Source organism: Sorex araneus, chromosome 3 (genome assembly GCF_027595985.1).
Source record: "Sorex araneus isolate mSorAra2 chromosome 3, mSorAra2.pri, whole genome shotgun sequence".
Classification (NCBI taxonomy): Eukaryota; Metazoa; Chordata; class Mammalia; order Eulipotyphla; family Soricidae; genus Sorex; species Sorex araneus.
Genome location: NC_073304.1, coordinates 193,582,430 through 193,589,499, shown reverse-complemented (window position 1 = coordinate 193,589,499; position 7,070 = coordinate 193,582,430).

Sequence of the window (7,070 nt, the reverse complement as noted above, 5' to 3'; positions counted from 1 at the left end):
ACAAGGGGGAGGGGAGAGAGAAGCCAGAGAGAGGCAGCAGTTGAGCAGTAGATCCAGAGAGAGGCCGGAGCTGGGAGTGCGGGAGATGAGAAAGATTGAGGATTGAATAAACGGTAACTAATCAGCAACCAGCTTGGTCCTCGTTCTTCCTTCGCCTGTCCTTGACCACCGGCCGTCCCGATCCAGTCCATACACTGCGGTTCCAGAGCACCGAACGTGGGTGGTGAGACAGAGCCACCCGGAGAGCCCGCGAGTGCACGAACCCCCAGGGCGAGCTTTAGTTTTTTACAAATGACCTCGGTTCAATCCCCAGAATTCCATATGGGCCCCAGAGCAAGGCCAGGAGTAATTCCTGACTGCAGAGACTGGAGTAACCCCTGAGAATACCGAGTGTGATCCCTAAACAAGGAACTAACAAATAATTATTAATGCTATCTATGTGCTACTCTGAACATCTTTTACGACTTCACAGTTAGCAAAGTGACACAATTCCAGTTAAAAAGCATAGAAATCCAGCATTTTGGTTAATCTTTGGTTAGGCTTTAGAGGTTAGCGATATAATCATTGCCACTGGCTATCTTCAGTAACTGACAATAATTTACAAATTCCCTTCCTCACCAAATTTCCTCATGGCCACCATCATGACTGTGCTATTTACCTGGTCAGGATATTTCATGAACTCAAATTCTTACAGGGCATCATCTAAAACCATAGAAATGCTCAGTTGAAAAAGGCTTTATTGACAAGAAAACAATTTGCAGGAATTTGTTAAACATCTGAGGCTAAGCATCATTTTAGTAAAGTACATGAAATTTTCTCTTAAATTACTGTAATAATGGAAATATCCACATTCGTCAGGCTTAGTTAAGTTATGCCACGGTAACAAATTAACTCTAAAATATTGTGGCTTCATACAAAGGAGCTATTTCTACTTACATGTGAACAGGTAATTATTTAGCATTCCAGACTTCTCTGACATCTTTTTAATGTTTGCCATGTTACAGGAATAAAGAACTTAAAAAACATGTACCCATTTTGTTTTGCTTTGCCTAGAAGTGACTCCATTAATTTTTATCCATAGCCGTTGACTAGAACAAGTCACAATGACTAATGGCAAAGAAAATACATAGAGCAAAGTATATTTAGTGGCTGATAAATATCTCTGCCATAACCACAAATCCCTAAAGCAGTAAAATGCTCTAAATAACCTCCCATATTTTTATCCCTGCCTCTTTCCCCTGGGGCACCTTAGGTTAGAGGAAGGATCAGGAACTGTGGGCTCAGGCTGCTGTGTATTTAAATCTTATCTATATCTGTTATTTGTATGAATTTGAAATAACTTTTGTTTGTGTTTGTATGAGATCGAAAAATTTATTTTGTTTTTGTAACCCTCAATTTCTTTATCTGTAAAATGGTGATTCCAACACCTACCTTTTAGGGCTGTCGCAAGATAAGAAGAGATCTACCAACCCTTTTGGCAAAGAGTAATATGGGTGATTATTATTATCAAAATGACAAATATTTAGGGCAGTAATTCTCCAACTCCAATTCTGCAACACTCCAGGATAATTCAAATTATTTCCAAGAGTATTGCAACATTTTCAAAAATTTCCTGATTAAAATTCTCTTATTTTCAAAGCATTTCAAAATGAAGAGAGATTAAGTTTGTCTTTATTATTTAAACTTTACTCCTTCTATTATGTTCTCTCTCTTTGGGTCAGCCTGGGTGTGATTTCCAGCTTAGTCACTCTCAAAGCATGCTGAGCCCAGGTGACCTCATTGGGACGATCATGGCTGTATCACAGAGTTGTCTATAGAATAAATCCATTAGCAAAGTATACCTAAAAGTCCTCTCACTTAGTCCCTCAGTATCACACATTCACCATGAGTTAAGAGGTAAGAGCTGTTTGACACAAGTCTCCAGGAGATGAGAGTCCAAGTCAAAACTGGACTGTAATTTACTTAACAGAAAACAGCATATATTGAAGTGAGAAGATCCTTCTACTCCTAGACATATAGAAATAAACAAAAAAATTTAGTTATAGTTAACACTAAAGAGACATATTTCTGACACTTCTTTTTTGTTTACTTTGGGGTTATACCCAGTGAACCTTGTTTAGGTCTTACTCCTGGCTCTTTACTCAGGGTTCACTTCCGGTTGGCAGATGGTACCAGATGGGGTTCTGAGATTCAAGGCAGACACCTTAACCACTGAACTATCTTTTCCACTCTCTCTGAATCTTTTAATAAATAAAAATATCTATAACTTGGTAATTATTAACCTTCTTTTAGACATCAGTCTGTTCTTCATTTGTGAGTCTCCACCACTTCGTATTATTTTACATCTAACTTGCTTTACTCATTGGTCTGCTTGAACTCATGATCCAACCATCAAAACTTTGCTTCCTCTTTCCTTCTTGTCAAATCTAAGATGGACTGTTTAGGGATAAGGAAACGAAAAATAAACTGGCTAGGTGCTCCTGATTCAGATGCTTTTCCTTCCTAGGAACAGTCGCCTTGTTACATATTTTTTGGTACTGGTTGGACCAACACAGAATTTCACAGATACCTTTGTGCTGATAGATTGCAGCTCCCTGAATTAATAGCACAGGGAAAGGAGACTGTGTGTTGGAGATCACCTCAGTTGACAGGCCAAGTTCCCACACTAAAAATTGTGCCCTGAGATATTTCTTTGCCATTTTTCTCACATACAATGTGTGGTTATTTACTATGCTCTGTAACTGCCCAGTCACATCTTTTCCCTGACGAATACGTGTAGCTTTATTTCCTGGAAAATGTCTAAGTAGTGTAGGCAATTATATTACCGAACCCTACCTAACATAACATCAAGTTCCCCTTTTCTCTCCCGAAGCTGGTTCTACATCTTGGTGCTGCTCAGACTTGCCTCCCAACTAGAAAGTTGTTTTCTTGCCAATATTAAGCCTTTCTTTTCCAATTCTGTTTCTATGCTTTGTGATTATATCCTGCAAGAATCTGAGTTCATGACATATCCTGATCAGGTAAAAAGCACGGTCGTGATGGTGGTCTTGAGGAAATTTGGTGAGGAGGAACTTGGAAATTATTGTCAGTGATTGAAGAAAGCCAGTGGCAATGATTATATCACTAAACCAAAGATTAACCAAAATGCTGGATTTCTTTGCTTTTTAACTGGAATTGTGTCAGTTCGCTAAGTATGGAGTCACAAAAGACGTTCAGAGTAGCACGTAGATGTCATTAACTTGTGGGTTTCTTGTTTGTGGGTCACACTTGGTGATGCTCAGGCATTACTCCTGTCTGCGCAGCCAGAAATTACTCCTAGTGTTGATCTGGGGGCTATATGGGATGCCTGAGATTGAACTCGAGTTGGATGCATGTAAGGCAAGCACCCTACCCACTGTACTATTCCTCTAACCCCTCATTAATAATTTAAAATATTAACTCCTCACTTTATTTTTTGAGGGGGTGCATTTTAGTTCATACCCAGAAGTGTTCAGGGTTTAGTCCTGGCTCTTAACCCCTTTACTTAGGGATAGCTTCTGGGGGTCCTCTGGAGACCACGTATAGGGCTGGAGAGCAAAGCAGGGTCAGTCACATGCTTACAAGTGCCTTACCTGCTGCGTTATTTCTCCAACCCTACAGATTTTTTTAAATTGGGGAAATGAGTTATAAATATTCAATAATAAAGTTTACTTGATACACCAGTTTTTTTAAAAAGGAGTATAAGAAGGAAAAAAGTAATAATTATAAAAGGTGTCATTATTGCTTTGTTTTGGGGCACACTGTGCTATGTTTAGGGGTCAAACGTGGGTCAGCTATGTACAAGACAAGCTGTACTATGCCATATTACCTTTTTGGTCCCAAGGTTATTATTTTAAAAAGCTGAGAAGGGAGTAATTATAACTTCCCAGTGTCTCTTCTCCCCTGATGAAGGTCAAACCAGAAGAATAAATGTCGGAATTTTAAGTGTCTCAGAAGACATTTGGGGAAAGACAATGAGGGCTTCTGTTGAGTCCTAGAATTTCAATGTCCTTCTAAGGCAGGCTGTAGGCTGACTTTCCATTTTAGTGTTAATGATAGACGGGTGTATGAGTATGAGTCTGTGTGTGCAAGCATACTTGCTCATTTGTGCACACACGTGCATGGGCCAGAGGTTGAGCTCAGTGCCTCCTTATATGCAAGGCATGAATTCTACCACAGAACTACATTGCCAGGCCCATGACACAGTTTTCAACATGGACTCCTTTGTTCACAACTGTCAAGCAAAAGGAAATACAATGTTCATTTATATAACTGTACTCTGTTTAAACTAGTTAATGTTCATTGTCTGTACAAATGTACAAGGCCACGATTTTTTTATAAGGGTGAAGAAATGCTTTGCTGATGACCTATAATTCTCAAAGATTGTTACATGTCCTAGAACAAAGCTGATTCATAACTCTTCTAACTGGGGCAAAGGTTTTACATTTCCGGTATTGCCAACTCCTTACAGTATTCAAGTAAGCAATATGAAAATCTTTTGAGAATCACATTTGCCAAACTAACATAAAAATTAATTTTAATCTTCTGAATCTAACTTTCTCATTTCCCAGATGACAAAAAGAGGGGAAAGACTTATATGAAATAACAGAACCAAAGTTGGGATTTGAGTCCACTTACACAGGTTGTTTGTTTTCCCTGTAGTTTATACCCTAACCCACCATTACCTTAAGATTTCCTTCCTTCCTTCCTTCCTTCCTTCCTTCCTTCCTTCCTTCCTTCCTTCCTTCCTTCCTTCCTTCCTTCCTTTCTTTTTCTTCCTCCTCCTTTTACTCCTCCTTCTTTTTTTGCTTTTTGGACCACATCCAGAAATTCTCAGGGGTTTCTTCTAGTTATGCATTCAGAAATTACTCCTAGCAGGGCTAGCGGGGAGATAGAGAATGCTGGAGATAGACCTGGGCCCTATTTGCTATACTGTTTCTCCAATGCCCTGATATTTTCTTCATAGAAAATTTTAGAAATTTTCTTTATAACTTTCAGTCTTCTACTTAATTATCTACATTTTTGAATTTGACAATCTTTGCATTTTCACTGAGCTTCTAAATTCTATTTTGAGGATTCTTGGATGAGGAACATGATCTTACCTAAAAAAAACTTCGGAGAATCTAAGAATACAAGTGAATTTGTCTGTCTGTCTGTCTGTCTCTCTTTCTCTGAGATTTCTAAGAAAGGGAAGATAAACCTAACAGGAGGACCAAGGAATGTGTCTGCTCCTCTTAGAAACAAGTCTGTTCAGATCTCATACATTCTGTTTGTTTCTTTCTTTTGCTTCTGTGCCACCTGTCTGACAGTAAATCTCTCTTGTATGCACATTGCAGAATGTTTAACTACAGAATACTGGGTAAAATAATTTTCCCCCCTAAAATAAAGAGGGAAGCACAGCAGGGCTGCCTTTTCCACTAACCTACCTAAGTTGTGTGGGAAAATGAAATAGAGATTCTTGTAGAGGAAAAAAATATTAACCAAGAATGGATAAGGGGGAGGGAGTCAATAATAAATAATAAATAATGACATTTAAAATTGAGGCCTATGAGAAGAGTATAGGCCAATTCATAATTAATGTAAATAGATTTCTGCAAATCTATCTACAAAAGACTGAAAAAGAGGCCAAGGATATTTACAAACTAACATGCTTGGCAGGAGCTTCTGATGGTCTCTTTTTCATCACCACAAGGAAGCTCACAATGGGGTTTGAAAGGATAGTATAGTGGGCAGAGTTCTTGCCTTGCTCATGGCCAACCTGGATTTTATCCCCATTCAATCTGGTTTGATACCCAATATGGTCCCCCCATGCCTCCTGGGGGTGAACCCTCAGCTCAGGTCCAGGAATAAAGTCCTGAGTATTATGGGGTGTAGTTTCCAAACCAAAAAAAAACCCCACAAAGTTTGAGATTCTATGAATCGTAATGAGCTGAGAAAAAAAAATAAGGATATCTGCTGTTTTCTTTTCTTTTCTTTTTTCTTTTTCTTTTTTTTGGGTCACACCCAGCCATGCTCAGGGGTTACTCCTGGCTTTGCACTCAGGAATTACTCCTGGCGGTGCTTGGGGACCATATGGGATGCCGGGGATCAAACCCGGGTCGGCCGCGTGCAAGGCAAACGCCCTACCTGCTGTGCTATCGCTCCAGCCCCTGTTTTATTTTCTTAATACCACATTTATTTTGTTTTTTTTTAAAAGTATTTTATATTTTGATATCATGTCTCATTCCTCTTTTTATTTTTTAGATCTCAAACACTTTTTTATTTTATTTTATTTTATTTTATTTTTTGCTTTTTTGGGTCTCACCTGGCGATGCACAGGGGTTATTCCTGGCTCTGCACTCAGGAATTACCCCTGGCCGTGCTCAGGGGACCATATGGGATGCTGGGATTTGAACCCGGGTCGGCCGCATGCAAGGCAAACGCCCTACCCGCTGTGCTATCTCTCCAGCCCCTCAAACACTTTTTTTTTGATGAAACAACAATGAAGGTAAATGGTATTGACATCTTTTATTTTTATAGTTCAGGGCCTACCGCGGAGTTCATTCACAGCCCAATAATGATTATTTTTTGTGCTTCCTTGGCAACTTAAAAAATTCATCAGTCTATGTGGTCCATTCTAATTTGGGGGGAAGATATTGCTATGATTTATGAAATCCAGATACCTATTCATCTCCCGCCTAGGGAAATATAATCTAAATAGAGAGCAAATGGTTACTAACTTTCAGAACCAATCTCAATTTATACAAACTCTTAATTCTCATTCTTGACATCTTTCTCCATAAAAATGTTCCGTATGTATGTCAAAATAGTCACAACAACGACTGTTCAGTGCTTAATGAAACTCTTCTCTGTAACCTTTGACAATTTGACAGGAATGAATTTAATAAGAGCAATAAATATAGAAGGAACTCTATAAATCAAGGAAGGTGCAATGCAAAACTTGCTGCATTCGGTGGCATCCCAGATTTTCATCTGCAATGAACCAAGAAACTAATTAGAAGGAGATCATAGCAATAAGAAAAGAATCCAAAACGAGGTGCACACTCCTGGAA